General features: G+C 45.7%; 1 protein-coding gene across 12 annotated transcripts in view; it reads right to left on the bottom strand.

Annotated features, from left to right (window-relative positions):
• Positions 1 to 18897, bottom strand: part of znf536 (zinc finger protein 536) — a 666926-nt gene that overhangs the window by 568185 nt on the left and 79844 nt on the right. The window contains exon 1 of one of the 12 annotated variants that reach the window (XM_038806601.1): positions 2113 to 2209. The exons of the other annotated variants lie outside the window; for them this stretch is intronic. The gene's annotated coding sequence lies outside the window, so the exon portion shown is untranslated. Of the gene's footprint in view, positions 1 to 2112; positions 2210 to 18897 lie in introns of those variants that run through there. 12 annotated transcript variants of the gene reach the window in all.

Genomic DNA, 18897 nt, shown 5'->3' on the forward strand with positions numbered 1-18897 from the left:
AGGCCTCCCCCAACGTGACATGGGTCTCCCACAGGTCCTCGAACCGGTGGGCAGGATCTGCGTCAGAAACATTACATTGAGCCCAAGGAAAATCTTAAAGTACTGATTATGTAATTGGATTTTAATCTGTTCTGGAGATTAAAGGAAGTCAGAGAGACTGAAAAAGGAAAAGAGTTCCACATTTCTCAGAAAATCAGTGAGTTACAAAAGACTGCGTGGCAAGTGTTGATTCCAGCACTTCAGATTCCAGGAGAAGGTACACCAGGACATATACGTGGAGTTTATAATAAACAAGAGAAGGAAGTACACAGATATAGTAGCATTGATAAAAATAGAAAAAGGTTAGAGGTTAGAGATTTCAGCAGGGTCAGCGATCAGTTAGCCAAGTTTTTTTTCTTAAATATTGTCTGGAAATGCAAGAAAAATGTTGGAAGAACATTTTAAGACCAGAATGTTATTGTGCTTTTTGATGTTGAGTGATTGTCTCAAACTGGTCCATGTTCATATTTATTTATTAACATTAATATAATGTATTTGCCCTAGACACCTTTAATTATACTAAACAATGGCTTTATGCAAGCAATCAAGCAGCAATCTAATTGCTATTTCTAATGTTACTGTTTAAAACTGACAAAAGCATTGCATGTGATAAGTGGCAAGCCAGTATCAAATGATGCAGTACCACCTCTTTATAATTTGCAGTCAAACTATTTGTAAACAGCACACAATAACTCAAGGGAAGAAAGAAATTGAAAGCCTATGACCCTTCTGGCCCTCCCACACCATAATTCTTGGAGGAGTGTCACAGAAATTAGACACCACTCAGAAATTAAGCTAGGCCCTGATCTTATATTGGAGTTTTGGGAGACCATATGAAGAGTGGAGACCCTTCCCAAACCCAGGCAAAGCCAGCGACTCTGCAAGGGTGGGGTTGGCAGAGCAGACTTTCATTACGAGGTGCTTCTGTATCCAGGCCTCCCAGGGACTCGGCAATTCCTTGCTGGAATTACAGCTGCCAGATGGTACATGTGGGCTCCACCTGGGGGTCTAGGATTGTGACTGAGATCCCCCAAGAAAATTAGGTTGCTTTTAAAAAATAAATATATTTAATTGCAGCTCCTTTATAAGGGGTCCATTGGGATGAGAAGACTGGAAAGGTACAAGTTCATCAGTGACATTGCACAAATACGTAAAGGGCAGGTCATGGTTGACTAATTTAATCTAGGAATCCTTTCATGTAATTACCAAATGTATGGACAAAAGAAATACAGTAGAAGTGATACATTTGGATTTTCTGAAAGCCTTCGCAATGTGAAACAGATTAGTTGAAAAGATTAATACACATTGTAGGAGAGCTAAAATGTCAGCATGGATAGATCGGCAGATGAAGGTTAAAAAGCACTGTGTAGAAAGAAACTAATGTTCCCGTGATTGACAAGTGATGAGCCCCAGTATTAGTACCACTTTTTCTTAAATACCTAGAATTGAATTCAACATCAGCATAGAAGAAATAAAATCACAAAATGTTGACATTGAATTTGGATCGAATGCTAGGACTGAAATTAAAAATTACTGGGTGTGGTGAATGTAATATATAGATGCAGCATGGTAGCATTGTGGATAGCACAATCACTTCACAGCTCCAGGGTCCCAGGTTCGATTCCGGCTTGGGTCACTGTCTGTGCGGAGTCTGCACATCCTCCCCGTGTGTGGGTGGGTTTCCTCCGGGTGCTCCGGTTTCCTCCCACAATCCAAAGATGTGCAGGTTAGGTGGATTGGCCATGATAAATTGCCCTTAGTGTCCAAAATTGCCCTTAGTGTTGGGTGGGGTTACTGGGTTATGGGGATAGGGTGGAGTTGTTGACCTTGGGTAGGGTGCTCTTTCCAAGAGCCGGTGCAGACTCGATGGGCTGAATGGCCTCCTTCTGCACTGTAAATTCTATGATATCAAGACACCTTGCAAGATCCCATTTGATCTCGGAAGGCATGATGTGACTGGTAAATCTCGTGAGAAGCCTCTCATTAGAGTGAACGGCCTCGCTACGTCCCGAGTCAGGTGCAACGAGGTGGGTAGATCGTGGCCAATCTCAATCAATCAATCAAGGCTTATACCTGACATTCGTATGCTCTGCTTCATCCTTAAACACTTGCTCACGCCCACATCTCCGAGTTTGCACACACTGCCAGATTTTCAACTACAATAGCTCTTTCTGGGTGGAACCTAACAACATGTCACTTCCCAGGAACCAGCAAGTTGTGATGCAAAGTGCCGCCTGTGACAGCAGATGGGATCAGATCCCAGCAATGGGTTCCTGCAATAGAGGAACATGCCGAGAATTAGGTTGCTAAGGTCAGCATGTCTGATATGAGCTTTTCCATTTGTTAATTAATAAAGTCTATACCCATATGCAAATAACTCTACATGTGACCAATTTCCAGGAACTATCCCCCAGCCCTCCCTACCATCCCAAAGCCTCTGGTTTTCATTCAAAATTTGTGCCTCTTGACATTAATGTAGCAGGTAGTCAAAACAACTTTTATTATTTGCCTCTCTAGTCATCAAAATTTTGGATGCTTCCTCCAGATTCTCATTTCTCATTCTCAGCTCACATGTATGAAGCTTAGTTTTTCAACTCTCATCATATATCCAGTACTGCCATGTTTCAAATGCATTTTCTGTAATGAAAGGCAAAACTGCATTCCGTTTTCTCGGGCTGAATTGCTACTTTGTACAGGTTCATCATTCTTTCTTTGTGTTGTTATTTGCTCCCTGATATTTAAAGACAATCTCCTTGTTAGTGCCATTTCCAACTTTAATCCTACATTGGAAAAACCAGTGTAGTTGCATCCCAATATCACTTCATCCCAATGTATTGAGAATTTTAACATTTAAAGGTAGATATTCCATTTCATTCCTCTGAAATTTATCAACATTGGTTAACTGGTCTTGTCCTTTTGCATGCTCCTTCAGTTTACTATGACTCTTAATTTAGCATTGTCAACATTTTGTGATTGTATTTCTTCTATACCGATGTTGAATTCAATTAGAGTTGTTTAAGGAAGAGTGATCCTAAGTCTAGAGCTCATTTCTTGTCAATCCAGGAAACATGTGTTTCTTTTTACACAGTGTATTTTAAGCTTCATCTATTGACCTATCCATGCTGACATTTTAGCACTACTACAATATATCTTAATCTTTAGAACTAATCTGTTTCACATTAGTAAGGCTTTCAGAAAACCCAATTATATCACATCTATTGTTATTTTATTATTTTGCCCATACATTTGGTAATTACATCAAAGAATTCCTTGATTAAATTTGCAAATCTATTGCATTGTCACTGATGAGCTTGTACCTTTGTAGTGTTCTGAAATGCCATCAAGTTATTATGGTCTCCAGCAGTTTTATTCATACCAATCAGAGACTAACTGGTCCGTAGTCAACTGGCTTATTCTTATCAACCTTTTTCAAAAGCACTGCACATTTGATACTCTCCAGTCTATTAGAGCAATTCTTGTTTCTAAAGAAATTTGGATAATTATAGTTAATGTATCTTTTATTCATCACTATTCTCCTTCTGTAGTCTGAAATGTAGTCCATCTGGCCCTGGTGACTTATCAATTTTAATATCCCAAAGGCCTTTTCGGAAAGTGGACATGATCACTTTGGACATTGAATGGGCGGGGAAGGTGCCAAGAGTGGGGAGGACCCTGCTACAGAGGCAGAGGCAGCAGGGGGGGCTGGCATTGCCAAACGTGCTTCAAAGAAAAAGAACAAATAACAATACAGCACAGGAACAGGCCCTTCGGCCCGCCAAGCCTGGGCTGACCATGGTACCTGCCTAAAGTAAAACCGTATGCACTTACGGAGTCTGTCTCCTTCCATTCCCACCCTATTCATATATTTGTCTAGATGCCCCTTAAATGACACTATCGTACCTGCTCCCACCACCTCCCCAGGCAATTAATCGTTTTACTGTTGTTTGGGGTCAAACTTATGTCTATTAATTTTTCCACCATAATTGCCCATTCCTTCAGCCAACTCTATCATTAGAGAGTCAAAACTTAATTAATCATCTTAGCAGTACAGACGTTAGAACCGGGGCGAGACACAGCCCGAAGTGGCTTCCCCCAGGATTCCCGACAGTTGTTACGCCTCACGAGATCTAACCCACTTTTAAGAAACCACTTTGCCATGTTGATGCTGGATTGAATGGCCATTTGACATCTATCGGCCTCGTGGAGGAGACCCCACCCAGGCATCGCTCAGTACTTGTGCCTGTCATGATATGCAGACATGCACATAACGAGATACAAACAGGCAGCTAATGAATACAGAGGACAGGACACAACCAGTCAGCAGGCAGAACACTTGGGGATGGTTTCCCACTATAAAAGGCACGAGGCACTCACACTCCGCCTCTTTCCACTGGTGACATCTACAGCGTGAGTCAGGGTGCACATATCATATAACTCCTACAGCACATGGCTAAGAGCTAGTCTGGTTCAGTCAGACAGATTAATCACACTAGGTTAGCAGAGAGTCGAACTCACAGAGGATTGAGCTAACTGTGTGACAGGTTCAATAAATCATATTGAACTAACTTCAAGGTGTGGAGTATCTCTCAGGTAAAGCTGCATCCAGTTGCAGCCGGTGTTATCTTACTGTGCTTAACACAACAGTCCCCACAAATGTTGACCAGGCAGATCAGTTTCTGGGGGGGGTCTCCCAGGTGATCAGAGGCCCTCGGGTGTTGGCTTCCTCGCAGGTGGCACCCTGGCACTGGTGCCACCCAGGAACCTCGGCACTGCCAGCCTGGTGCTGCCATGATGCCCAGATGTCACTGCCAGGCTGAAATGGGCACTGCCAGGGTGCCAGGCTGTCAGTGCCAGGCTAGCATTTTGCCTGCGCCGGGGATCGGACCCACGGATGACCTGCCCATGTGAGCTGGGGTGTTGGGGAGATTACAGGGGTTGAGTTGGAGGGTCGAGAGATCGCGGTGCAATTAAAAAATGGCGGCTGATCGTTTCCCTGGATTGAATGTGAACTCGGGGGGGCATTCCTGGTGGAGTGCTAAAATAAAAAGAATGCCGTTAGATAGCATGGTAACGCTGGGAACGACCCTGCTAATCCCGCCCAGAACAGACTCTATGGGCCGGATTCTCCATTTTGGACACTGAATTCCCACGCCGGTGTGCAAATGGTGGCCTTTGATACCAGGAAAACCGGCGTCAAAAGGCTACCGATTCCCCGTTTTGCTGGGGGCTGGCAGGGAGCCGGCATGAAGCTTGCAGCTCTAGCTGCCTATACGGCCCCCAGCACTTCCAGTTCATCTGCCACACATGCGCTTGGCAGCAGACTGCAGCGACCACGCCATGCTCCATGGCGGACCCACGGACCTGGACCGCCGAAGTAATGCCCCTCTCTGACCACTCACGTGTCCTGGACTGCCCGCCCACATTGCCCCCCAACCGCGAACAAAGACCACCCCCCCCTCCACCGCCCGCCGACCTGCCCTCCCCCGACTGGGGCGGCACCGGACTGGGTCCACAGCAACCAAACAAGGATCCCGGACTGTGTGAGCACATGTAACCCACGCCATCGAGAATTCGGATGGTCGGCAACGGGGCATTGCGAGGCGGGCCTCTGCAATATGCTGAGGCGGTGGATACTCGGCGAGGCGTTCTTCTGGAGTACGCCGCTTTTCAGGCGGTGGAGAATTAAGAAACCGGCGCCGCTCCTGATTTTGCTGCCAAAACAGATTCTCCACGATTTCGGCATCGGGGAACGGAGAATCCAGCCCTATATTTTTTCTGTTAGATCGTGCCCATTAGCTTTTCGTACAAGAACTCAAATTCTGTATTTACATAATTCAGCACTGTAGTCATATTACTTCAACGCAAATATTCACAACACTTGCCATTTTCATTTTCTACATGCGTATGATTGTGGCTGATAACGTCCCCAATGTCTAAGCGATAGCAATGAAATTTGATGAACTACTAGTTTAATTCAAGTAAAAGTCCATTGTGAGATTTTGCTCTATGGGTCCTTTGTGCAATTAAAAATCAATTTACTTCATCTTTCATCATTTTCTATATTCTAGCTGTGTTTCTTTTGGATGTCCTGTTTACAATGTTTACCGATTCTTCACATTTTCCTCTTTACTTATCTGCCATGTTCACTGTACAATTAGATTTTCTCTTTCACTTTAGTCCTTGTGCTGTGGTTTTTTTTGAAGTCTTGCCTTTTTCCTCATTTTTGTCAATCATTTAGTTTATTGCAATTCTCTCAAATTCTGCTTCTCTGATCAGTTTACTTTCTTTCCCTCTGACTTTTCATTTTCAGTCTCCCAGACCTGGGGTGGGATTCTCCGGGAATTGGCGGGGTGGGCAGAAACGGCGCAGTGGAGTGGCGGGAACCACTCCGGCATTGGGCCGCCCCAAAGGTGCGGAATCCTCTGCACCTTCAGGGGCTTGGACGGCGCCGGAGTGGTTTGCGCCCCGCCGGCCGGCGTGGAAGGCCTTTGGTGCCGTGCCAGCCGGGGCCGAAGGAACTCTGCCGGCCGGCACGGGTCCGCGCATGCGCGGGAGCGTCAGCTGCTGGCGTCAGCCCCGCGCATGTGCAGGGGGGGTTCACCTTCGCGCCGGCCATTGCGAAGGCTTACACGGCCGGCGTGTAGGAATAGAGTGCCCACACAGCACAGGCCCGCCGGCGGATCGGTGGGCCACGACCGCGGGCCAGGTCACCATGGGGGCAACCCCCCAGGGCCAGATTGCCCCATGCCACCCCCCCCCCTCCCCTCCCCGAGGACCCCGGAGCCCACCTGCGCCACCAGATCCCGCCGGTAAAGGACCAATTCCAATTCACGCTGGCGGGACCGGCATAGAACGGGCGGGACTTTGGCTCATCGCGGGCCGGAGAATCGCCAGGGGGAGCCCGCCGACCAGCACGGCATGATTCCCGCCCCCGCCAAATCTCCGGCACCGGAGAATTCGGCGGGATTCACGCCGCCCCCCCCCCCGGCGATATTCCGATCCGGCGGGGGGTCGGAAAATCCCGCCACTGGTAATTTTGTGCCATGAAAGTTAACCGTATCGCCATGATCAGAAGACCTTGGGTCAGCTCACCGTCACAATGGTTATTGGAACATATGGCAATCAAGCTCTTTGTTACAATTATTCTGCTACAGTATACATACAATATGCTACATTTCCCTTTAACACACAGTGAAATAAGACACAATGGGGAGATATTCTGACTTGTGACCATTACATTAATTTAGACAGATATGCAACAGTAAGTGCAGGCAGGAATGTGCAAATTCTGATACATTGTAACTTAAATCACCACTGGCAGTAAGTTAAAAGGTCCAATCAGGTTCTAGTTAGAATGATCCAAATTTACTGTCTCAGAAAGCAGGAGTGGGATGTCTGGAATTTACTAATGAATGTGACATCATGTAGTAGTGGGGTAAATAATAAGGTGAAGACTAAAGTGTAAATTGACCACATTTTATAGAGGCTCAACTGTTTATTTTGGTGACACCACCAATGAAACAAGGCATAATCTATTTTAACGTTTGCACCGCGTGCTATTCCTCTTAGACCTGCCTTGGAACAGTTTCCTCAATGTGCAAACGCAAGGTGTAGTTGAATATAGTCAACAAAATATTGAAAATTGCACAGAACTGCTATAAGATTGATCGCCTAAAATAGAGGGCGTGGGGAAGGTGGAATAAAAAGGAATTCAGAACCATCAAGAAACCACCAAAGGACAAAAAGCCATTTAGGCTCCCAAATTGGGCATTTATTGGACCACCTGGCATCGACCTAGGCAACGGAAATGACAACAGCAAACTCAGCCCTCTCAACTCTGCAAAGTCCTCCTTGGCGGCCTTCAGATTTTCGGTGGGAGCAGTGGCCAGGGATCTGTCGGGAAGGTAAGTTTCCCGCTTTAAAAACTATCCATTTTGTTTCAGAGCTGCAGGAAACCGGAAGTCAGCCATGGGGATTTCTGGGAAGGTGAGTAGTACCCGAGACACTACACTTGTAGTGTCCCCCACCCTTCCACCTCCTCTAACCTAAGGGCTTGAGTGAATATCAGATAAGCTCTTCCTTTCTTTTTCTTGTTTTATCTAGAGGGGATGGCAGGGAAGGCAGTACAATGTTCCTCCTGCAGAATGTTTGAGGTGAGGGACGGCGTCAGTGTCCCTGCTGATTCCATCTGTGGGAAGTGCACCCATCTCCAGCTCCTCAGAAACCGTGTTAGGGAACTGGAGCTGGAGTTGGATGAACTTTGGATCATTCGGGAGGCAGAGGTGGTCATAGATAGAAGCTTCAGGATTGTAGTTACTCTGAAGAATGAAGATAGATGGGTGACAGTGAGAGGGGCTGGAAGGAAGCAGTCAGTACGGGGATCCCCTGTAGTCGTTCCCCTTAGTAACAAGTATACCGCTTTGGATACTGGTGGGGGGGGGGACTTACCAGGGGTAAGCCAATGGGGTACAGGTCTCTGGCACAGAGTTTGTCCCTGTTGCTCAGAAGGGAAGGGGGGGAGAGGAGTAGAGCATTAGTCATTGGAGACTCCATAGTTAGGGGGATAGATAGGAGATTCTGTGGGAACAAGAGAGACCCGCGGTTGGTGTGTTGCCTCCCAGGTGCCAGGGTCCGTGATGTATCGGATCGTGTTTTCGGAATCCTTAAGGGGGAGGGGGAGCAGCCCCAAGTTGTGGTCCACATAGGTACCAATGACATAGGTAGGAAAAGGGATAGGGATGTAAGGCAGGAATTCAGGGAGCTAGGGTGGAAACTTAGAGCTAGAACAAACAGAGTTATTATCTCTGGGTTGTTACCCGTGCCACGTGCTAGCGAGACAAGGAATAGGGAGAGAGAGCAGTTCAACACGTGGCTACAGGGATGGTGCAGGAGGGAAGGTTTCAGATACCTGGATAATTGGGGCTCATTCTGGGGTAGGTGGGACCTCTACAAATGGGATGGTCTACACCTGGACCAGAGGGGTACCAATATCCAGGGGGTGAAGTTTGCTAATGCTCTTCGGGAGGGTTTAAACTAATTCAGCAGGGGGTTGGGAACCTGAATTGTAGCTCCAGTATACAGGAGGTTGAGAGTAGTGAGGTCATGAGTAAGGTTTCAAGGTTGCAGAAGTGTAACGGCAGGCAGGAGGATGGTTTAAAGTGTGTCTACTTCAATGCCAGGAGCATCCGGAATAAGGTGGGTGAACTTGCAGCATGGGTTAGTACCTGGGACTTCGATGTTGTGGCCATTTCGGAGATATGGCTAGAGCAGGGACAGGAATGGTTGTTGCAGGTTCCGGGGTTTAGATATTTCAGTAAGCTCAGAGAAGGTGGTAAAAGAGGGGGAGGGGTGGCATTATTGGTCAAGGACAGTATTACGGTGGCAGAAAGGACGTTTGATGAGGACTCGTTTACTGAGGTAGTATGGGCTGAGATTAGAAACAGGAAAGGAGAGGTCACCCTGTTGGGTGTTTTCTATAGACCTCCGAAGCAATGTAGAGGAAAGGATTGCAAAGATGATTCTGGATAGGAGCGAAAGTAACAGGGTAGTTGTTATGGGGGACTTTAACTTTCCAAATATTGACTGGAAACGCTGCAGATCGAGTACTTTAGATGGGTCCGTTTTTGTCCAATGTGTGCAGGAGGGTTTCCTGACACAGTATGTAGATAGGCCAACAAGAGGCGAGGCCGTATTGGATTTGGTACTGGGTAATGAACCAGAACAGGTGCTAGATTTGGAGGTAGGTGAGCACTTTGGTGATAGTGACACAATTCAGTTACGTTTACTTTAGCGATGGAAAGGGATAGGTATAAACCGCAGGGCAAGAGTTATAGCTGGGGGAAAGGCAATTATGATGCGATGAGGCAGGATTTAGGATGCATAGGATGAGGAGGGAAACTGCAGGAGATGGGCACAATTGAAATGTGGAGCTCGTTCAAGGAACAGCTACTGCGTGTCCTTGATAAGTATGTACCTGTCAGGCAGGGAGGAAGTGGTCGAGCGAGGGAATCGTGGTTTACAAAAGTAGTTGAATCACTTGTCAAGAGGAAGAAGGAGGCTTATGTAAAGATGAGACGTGAAGATTCAGTTAGGGCGCTCGAGAGTTACAAGTTAGCTGGAAGGACCTAAAGAGAGAGCTAAGAAGAGCCAGGAGGGGACATGAGAAGTTTTTGGCAGGCAGGATCAAGGATAACCCTAAAGCTTTCCATAGGTATGGCAGGAATGGGTAAGAGTAGGGCCAGTCAAGGACAGTAGTGGGAAGTTGTGTGCGGAGTCTGAGGAGATAGGAGAGGTGCTAAATGAATATTTTTTGTCAGTATTTACACAGGAAAAAGACAATGTTGTCGAGGACAATACTGAGATACAGGCTATTAGACAAGAAGGGCTTGAGGTTCATAAGGAGGAGATGTTAGCAATTCTGGAAAGTGTGAAAATAGATAAGCCCCCTGGGCCGGATGGGATTTATCCTAGGATTCTCTGGGAAGCTAGGGAGGAGATTACTGAGCCTTTGGCTTTGATCTATATGTCGTCATTGTCTACAGGAATAGTGCCAGAAGGCTGGAGGATAGCAAATATTGTCCCCTGGTTCAAGAAGGGGAGTAGAGACAACCCAGGTAACTATAGACCAGTGAGCTTTACTTCTGTTGTGGGCAAAGTCTTGGAAAGGTTTATATGAGATAGGATTTATAATCATCTAGAAAGGAATCATTTGATTAGGGATAGTCAACACGGTTTTGTGAAGGGTAGGTCGTGCCTCACAAACCTTACTGAGTTCTTTGAGAAGGTGACCAAACAGGTTGTCAAGGGTAAAGCAGTTGATGTGCTGTATATGGATTTCAGTAAAGCGTTTGATCAGGTTCCCCACGGTAGGCTATTGCAGAAAATACGGAGGCATGGGATTCAGGGTGATTTAGCAGGTTGGATCAGAAATTGGTTCGCTGTAAGAAGACAGAGGGTGGTGGTTGATGGGAAATGTTCAGCCTGGAGTTCAGGTACTAGTGGTGTACCACAAGAATCTGTTTTGGGGCCACTGCTGCTTGTCATTTTTTTAAATGACCTGGAGGAAGGCGTGGAAGGATAGGTGAGTAAATTTGCAGATTACACTAAAGTCGGTGGAGTTTTGGATAGTGCGGAAGGATGTTGCAGATTACAGAGGGACATAGATAAGCTGCAGAGCTGCACTGAGAGGTGGCAAATGGAGTTTAATGCAGAAAAGTGTGAGGTGATTCATTTTGGAAGGAGTAACAGGAAGGCAGAGTACTGGGCTAATGGTAAGATTCTTGGTAGTGTGGATGAGCAGAGAGATCTTGGTGTCCATGTACATAGATCCCTGAAAGTTGCCACCCAAGATGATAGGGTTGTTAAGAAGGCGTACGGTGTATTAGCTTTTATTGGTAGAGGGATTGAGTTTCGGAGCCATGAGGTCATGTTGCAGCTGTACAATACTCTGGTGCAGCGGCATTTGGAGTATTGCGTGCAGTTCTGGTCGCCGCATTATTGGAAGGATGTGGAAGCATTGGAAAGGGTGCAGAGGAGATTTACCAGGATGTTGCCTGGTATGGAGGGAAGACCTTATGAGGAAAGGATGAGGGACTAAAGGCTGTTTTCGTTAGAGAGAAGGTTAAGAGGTGACTTAATTGAGGCATACAAGATGATCAGAGGATTAGATAGGGTGGACAGTGAGAGTCTTTTTCCTCGGATGGTGATGGCTAGCATGAGGGGACATAGCTTTAAATTGAGGGAAGATAGATATAGGACAGATGTCAGAGGTAGGTTCTTTACTCAGAGAGTAGTAAGGGTGTGGCATGCCCTGCCTGCAACAGTAGTAGACTCGCCAACATTAAGGGCATTTAAATGGTCATTGGATAAACATATGGATGATAAGGGAATAGTGTAGATGGGCTTTAGAGTGGTTTCACAGGTCGATGCAATATCGAGGACCGTAGGGCCTGTACTGCGCTGTAATGTTCTATGTTCTACTGACATCTGGGATGGGGGAGGCGTGGGGGGGAGGGAGGGGTTGTACTAAAATTGAGAGAGCTGTCTCACAGACTTGTGAAACAACAGCCTGACAAAGTCATACTCATGAAATCATACCTTACAGGTAAAATCCCAGACACCATCATCACCATCCCTGGATGTGTCCTGTCCCACCGGCAGGCCAGAACCAGCAGAGATGGTGGCAGCACAGTGGTTTACAGTTGGTAAGAAGTTGCTCTGGGATGTCTCATCATTAACTCCAGGCCCAATATGAAGTCTCACGGCATTAGGCCGAACATGGGCAAGGAATCTTTTACCACATATCACCGCCCAACCCAACCCCTCCACACCCCCCCCCCCCCCCAATACCCCCACCGCTGCTCATGAATCAGTACTCCTCCATGTTGAACACCTCTTGGAGGAAGCAATGAGTGTGATAAGGGCCCAGAATGTACTCTGGATGGGGGGCCTCAGTGTCCATCACCAAGTGTGTCTTGGTAGCACCACTACTGAATGAGCTATCTGGGTCCTAAAGGAGATAGCTGTCAGACTTGGTCTGTGGCAGCCATAAGGGAACCAACAAGAGGGAAAAACTTACTTGCCTCAGCTCCACCAACCCACCTGCCGCAAGTGCATCTGTCCATGACAGTATCGGTAGCATATCCCCTTGTGGGCACAAAGTCCCATCTTCACATTAAGGACACCCTCCATCATGTTATGTGGCACTATCAATGTAGGCCATCAGCAGTAGCAGAATTGTATACAAACACAATGTTGCAACGTCATGGTCCAGCATATCCTCTGCTCTACCATTACCACCAAGCCAGGGGATCAACTGTGGTTCAATGAAAAGTGCAGGCGGACATGCCAGGAACAGCACCAGGTATATCTAAAAATTAGTTGTCAACCTAGTGGAACTACAACGTAGGACTACTTGCGTATCAAACAGCATAAGCAGCAAGTGATGGACTAAGTTACACAATGGTGGTGGGCAATTAAACAACTCGCTGCAGAATGAGGCTTCACAAATATCCCCATCCTCAATGATGGAGGAGCCAATGAAAAGGATAAGGCGGCTGAAGCATTCGCTATAATCTTCAGCCAGAAGTGCCGAATGGATGATCCATCTCAGCCTCCTCTGGATGACACCAGTATCACAATTGCAAGTCTTCAGACACTTTAATTAACTCCTTGTGATATCAGGAAACAGCTGAATGTATTGGATACTGCAAAGGCTATGGGCCCTGACAATATTCTAACAATAATACTGAAGACTTGTGCTCCAGAACCCTAACCAATCTGTTCCACTACAGCTACAACACTGGCAGTGTTGGAAAATTGCCCAGGTGTGTCCTGTACACAAGAAACAAGACAAATACAACCCAGCCAATTACCACCCATCAGTCTGCTCTTGATCATCAGTAAAGTGATTTCATAGAATTTACAGTGCAGGTGGAGACCATTTGGCCCATCGAGTCTGCACCGGCTCTTGGAAAGAGCACCCAACCCAAGCCCATACCTCCACCCTATCCCCATAACCCAGTAACCCCACCTAACACTAAGGTCAATTTGGACCCTAAGGGCAATTTATCACAGCCAATCCACCTAACCTGCACATCTTTGGACTGTGGGAGGAAACCGGAGCACACGGAGGAAACCCACGCACACACGGGGAGAACGTGCAGACTCCACACAGACAGTGACCCAAGCCGGGATTCGAACCTGGGACCCTGGAGCTGTGAAGCATTTGTGCTATCCACAATGCTACCGTGCTGCCCCGAAAGGGGTCACCAACAGTGCTCAGCTTCAGTTCCACCAGGGCCAACCAGCTCCTGACCTCATTACAGCCTTGATTCAAACATGGAAAAAAGAGCTGAACTCCAGGAGTTGAGGTAAGAGTTACTACCTTTGATATCAAGGCCACACTTGACCAAGTATGGCATCAAGCAGCCCTAGCAAGACTGGAGTCAGTGGGAATTAGGGTGAAAACCCTCCGCTAGTTGTAGTTGTTGGAGGTCAGTCATCTTAGCTCCAGGACACCATTGCAGGAGTTCCTCAAGGGAGTGTTTGAACATCTTCAGCTGCTTCATCACTGACTTTCCTTCCATCCTAAGGTCAGACGTGGGGATGCTCACTGATGATTGCACAATGTTCACCACCATTTGCTTCAACTTAGATGCTGAAGCAGTCTATGTCCAAATGCGACAAGACTTGGACAATGTTCAGGCTTGGGCTGACAAATGTAAAGTAACATTCACGCCACACAAGTGCCTGGCAATACCATCTCCGAAAAGAGAGAACCAACAATAGCCCCTTGGCATTCAATGGCTATCACTGAATCCCCCACTATCAACACCCTGAGAGTTACCGGTGACCAAAAATTCAACTGCACTCGTCATATAAATACTGTGGCCAAAGTGCAGGCCAGAGGCTGGGAATACTGTGATGCATAACTCACATCCTGACTCCCCAAAGCCTGTCCACAATCTGCAAGCCACAAGTCAGGAGTGTAATGGAATATTCTCCCTCGCCTGGATGACTGCAGTCCCAACAACATTCAAGAAACTTGACACCACCCAGGACAAAGCAGCCCGTATTCACTCCCTCCACCATTGATGCAGAGTAGCAACAGTGTGGACCACTTACAAGGAACACACCAGGGCTTTTTAGGCATAATCTTCCAAACCCATGACCACTACCATCAAAATGGATAAGGGCAGCGGATACCTGGAAACACCACCTCCTGGACGTTCCCCTCCAAGTCACTCACCCACTGACTTGGAAATATATCACCGCTCCTTCACTGCCACTAAGTCAAAATCCTGGAACTTTCCCTAACAGCACTGTGGGTGTAACTATATCACAGGTACTGTTAAAGAAGACAGCTCACCACCACCTTCTCAGGGGCAAATAGTGATAAGCAATACATGCTGACATAGCCAGCGAAGCCCACATCCCATGAATATATTAAAAATAATTCACTCAAAAGGATAGTATTATGTTGTTAAGCCCAAATCCTGGTAAGTGTGATAAATCAGATGAGGTTTCTACACGCTCAGGCAGAAACCGAAGGAAGGGCAATTAAAATATCCCATGGGACTCACTTACTGGAGTGCCGCAATGATCCTGCAGGTGACAATTTTAATCTGCTCTTTGGTGAAACAGACATCTTTAAATGGGCAGAGCTGGCTCCATTTATGAACTGGGGCCGAACTGCTATTTTAACTGTGGGCCTGAAAGCAGCTGTAGCTTTCTCATTGGGTGCACCTCCTGGGAGAGGGTCAGGGCTAGAAGGGACCCAAAATGGTAAAGGGATTTTCTTTACTACTTTGGTTTCACTTGTGCAATCTGAGGGAGCAGGACTGTTCTTCTGGGCCTCACAAAATCATTCAGATCACCCCTGCCCTGGGGTTCTCCAGGGTCATGTGACTAAACAACTCATTTGCCCCTAGTTCAGAGTAATATATTACTACGATTTGATGCAAATAGGATTCATTGCACAAGACAGTATGTAGGACAGACTATTAGTGCCCAGCTCCTCTACAGTGCACACTCCATTCATTTTGCACGTTCTTCTGCATATTGATAAAAATTGATTAAATTCGGGTAGCACAGTGGCACAGTGGTTAGCACTGCTGCCTCACGGCGCCGAGGTCCCAGGTTCCACCCTAGCTCTGGGTCACTATCCGTGTGGAGTTTGCACATTCTCTCCGTGTTTGCATGGGTTTAGCCCCCACAACCCAAAGATGTGCAGGGTAGGTGGATTGGCCATGCTAAATTGCCCCTTAATTGGAAAAAATTAATTGGGTACTCAAAATTTATTTTAAAAACTAGATTAAATTCAACACGTTTAATCTACTGTCTTTCTAATAAGTCCTGGACCAAATTTAACTTATAACACTGTGAGAGCACACAGCATAATGATTTGGAAATTACATCCACTTCAATTGGTCATCTTAGTTCACCAAGATAAAACGATTTACTGCCATGTTAAACCTCGGCTGGAGTTTGGAAAACAGTGCTAATGCTGCTGAAAGAAGCCTTACAGTGAGCATTGTAATTTTCCAGATGGCAATAAGCTGCTACAAAAATTACCAACAGTTGAAATTCCATTCCTTTTATTACAGTTTAAATAACATAGACAATTATGCTTTCATTCAAATCATGCAATTTGACAGGAGAAATCTGTAATCTAGGGCCATCTACCATGACTTACAAGAACAGCGAAAAAAACATCTCAGGATTCAGATGATGTTAATAACACAACTTTGCTTCTTAGTTTACCTCTTCTTAACCTTTTAATGCATGGCTGCCTTGCAACACATTCCAACCTATGCGCTACATATTTAATATAGATACAGAATGTTACTCTATTTTAATTAGGGGTTGTTTAGCACACTGGGCTAAATCGCTGGCTTTGAAAGCAGACTAAGCAGGCCAGCAGCGCGGTTCGATTCCCGTAACAGCCTCCCCGAACAGGCACCGGAATGTGGCGACTAGGGGCTTTTCACAGTAACTTCAATGAAGTCTACTCGTCACAATAAGGGATTTTCATTTCATCATGGTGCAAATTGACAGCCACCAGAATAGTGTGGCTAATCTACACAGATCAAAAAACTGAACAGAGGTGATTGTTTTAGAAAAGTGCAGATCCTATTGGCGTAAGGTAATGTCAGCTTCAAGAGCTTATTTTGTACAATACGTAACATGTATAGCGATCCATAAAATGCATTAACATCTGAGTGAATTTCAAATCCAATCTGGCCAATAAACGCCGCCAGTTTTATCTCAATCATCAGCAAATTGATGGAAGGCATTGCTGACAGAACCGCCGGTCAACAATTTCACACCAATAGATTACTCACTGCTGCTCATTTAGGTTCCATGAGGACCACTCAAGTCCAAACCTCATTGAAAAGTTGGTCTAAAAAATGGACCAAAGATCTAAATTCCAGAGGCGGGGTGAAAGTGCCTGCTTTTAGCATCAAAGCAGCATTGTGAATGAGTATGGCATCAAGACGGCCGAGTAAAATTGAAGTCAATGTGAATCGGTTGGGGGTGGGGGGGGGGGGGGGGGGAACGCCTAAAGAGCTGGAATCATAACTATCAAAAAAGAAGTTGTTGATGGTCAATCATCTTAATCTCATGATATTGCTGCAGGGGTTCCTTATGGCAGTGACATATGCTGAACCGTCTTCAGCTGCTTCTTCAATGACCCTCCTTCCATTATAAGGTCAGAGGTGAGAATGTTCTTTGATGATTGCAGCGTTCAGTAAAATTCACAACTCCTCAGATGATGAAACAGTCCACATCCACATACACATGACCTGGATGCTATTCAGACTTGGGCTTATAGTAGAAACTAGCATTGCTACAAATTTAGCAGCCTTAAATTTAGGGTTCCACAATAATCTCTGGTGGAAAGATTCTGCCTGATGCAATAGATGATTGGCTTATGATACATTGTAAAGACAGAAATTAGAAAACCTTTCTTGCTTTGCAACCAAAGCTTTACTGGGAAGATGTTCTGACTGTAGATCCTAAAACTGTGAAGGGTCCTCCATTCCCAGCACCGACTTGGAGAAAGCGCTGACACAAGCAAGAGCTTCAGAGATGCCTGTTCCAAACAACACTCCAGAAACAGGAAAGCTGGGTTAGCCCTGCTGCCTCACGGCGCGCCGAGGTCTCAGGTTCGATCCCGGCTCTTGATCACTGTCCGTGTGGAGTTTGCACATTCTCCCCGTGTTTACGTGGGTTTCACCCTCACAACCCAAAGATGTACAGGTTAGGTGGATTGGCCACACTAACATGCCCCTTAATTTAAAAAAATGAATTGGGTACTCTAAATTTATATTTAAAAAAAGAAACAGGAAGGATAGTGGCTATAATGATCTGAATATTTATCCAATGTCTTGCCCTGGCCTGGAAAACATCTGCCTGCTGAAGGTTAAAAATCACATGCAATCCTTTAGCTTCTCCATCGTCCAATTTCTCCATGACTAACTAATGGACCTGGGCCTGTTGTCTTACTTCACCACAGAAGAGCTATCAAATCTGAACAAGATTGCAATTGGATTGATCAGGCAGGGTAGAGTTAAATTTTGCATATATCAATTAGAGAAAGAATGGGAGGTAGAAAATCTGGCGGGGGGGGGGGGGGGGGAGTGGGGAGAGAAAGAAGTATGACTGGCGGAGGTTTTATTTTATTTAAATGTCAGGATTTATGTTTGCGTCATTAACATCATAGTTATGAGGAGTCAAGTTTGTATATCAGCAATATATTGCTTGCAACTAGCTTAACTTGTTTGGCACCAACAAACATTGGTGCCTTTGTTCCCAAAAGCAAACTTACTTTTTCAGCTGTAGATTCGCTTAAATCAGGATGCAGAATCATTAATGCAGGCGGCGTTTTTAAATAATGATCTGCAAAAGCAGCAGGCTTCAGCAGTCAGATGATGTAAATAGATAACTTACCTACCTGTCACATGACCTCCCATCACTCTTACAGATCTAAATATATTGCCACAATCTTTATGAATAATGAGTGCACCTGTTTACAGTGTCACCTCTGTTTTCACACTGTCTCCTTCAGCTACATTTTATTTCTGATGCAAATTTTTTGACAGCCAGCATCAATTTGGAAATCACAATACATGGAGCATGATTGTTCTTTTAAGGGGTTTTATTTTTCTCTATCAGGACAATTAAATGGTGATAAAATAATTAGAAAATTGGGCCAGGAGAATTATTTCTCTTGGACTAAATACAGATTTCATGCTCTCCAAATCAATGTTTAGAAATAATTTCATTCATACACCAAATGCACCTTCACATCACACATATACATGCTTGGCTACGAAATACAGAAATTCCCTGCAG

This window comes from Scyliorhinus canicula, chromosome 9 (genome assembly GCF_902713615.1).
Source record: "Scyliorhinus canicula chromosome 9, sScyCan1.1, whole genome shotgun sequence".
NCBI classification, from domain to species: domain Eukaryota; kingdom Metazoa; phylum Chordata; class Chondrichthyes; order Carcharhiniformes; family Scyliorhinidae; genus Scyliorhinus; species Scyliorhinus canicula.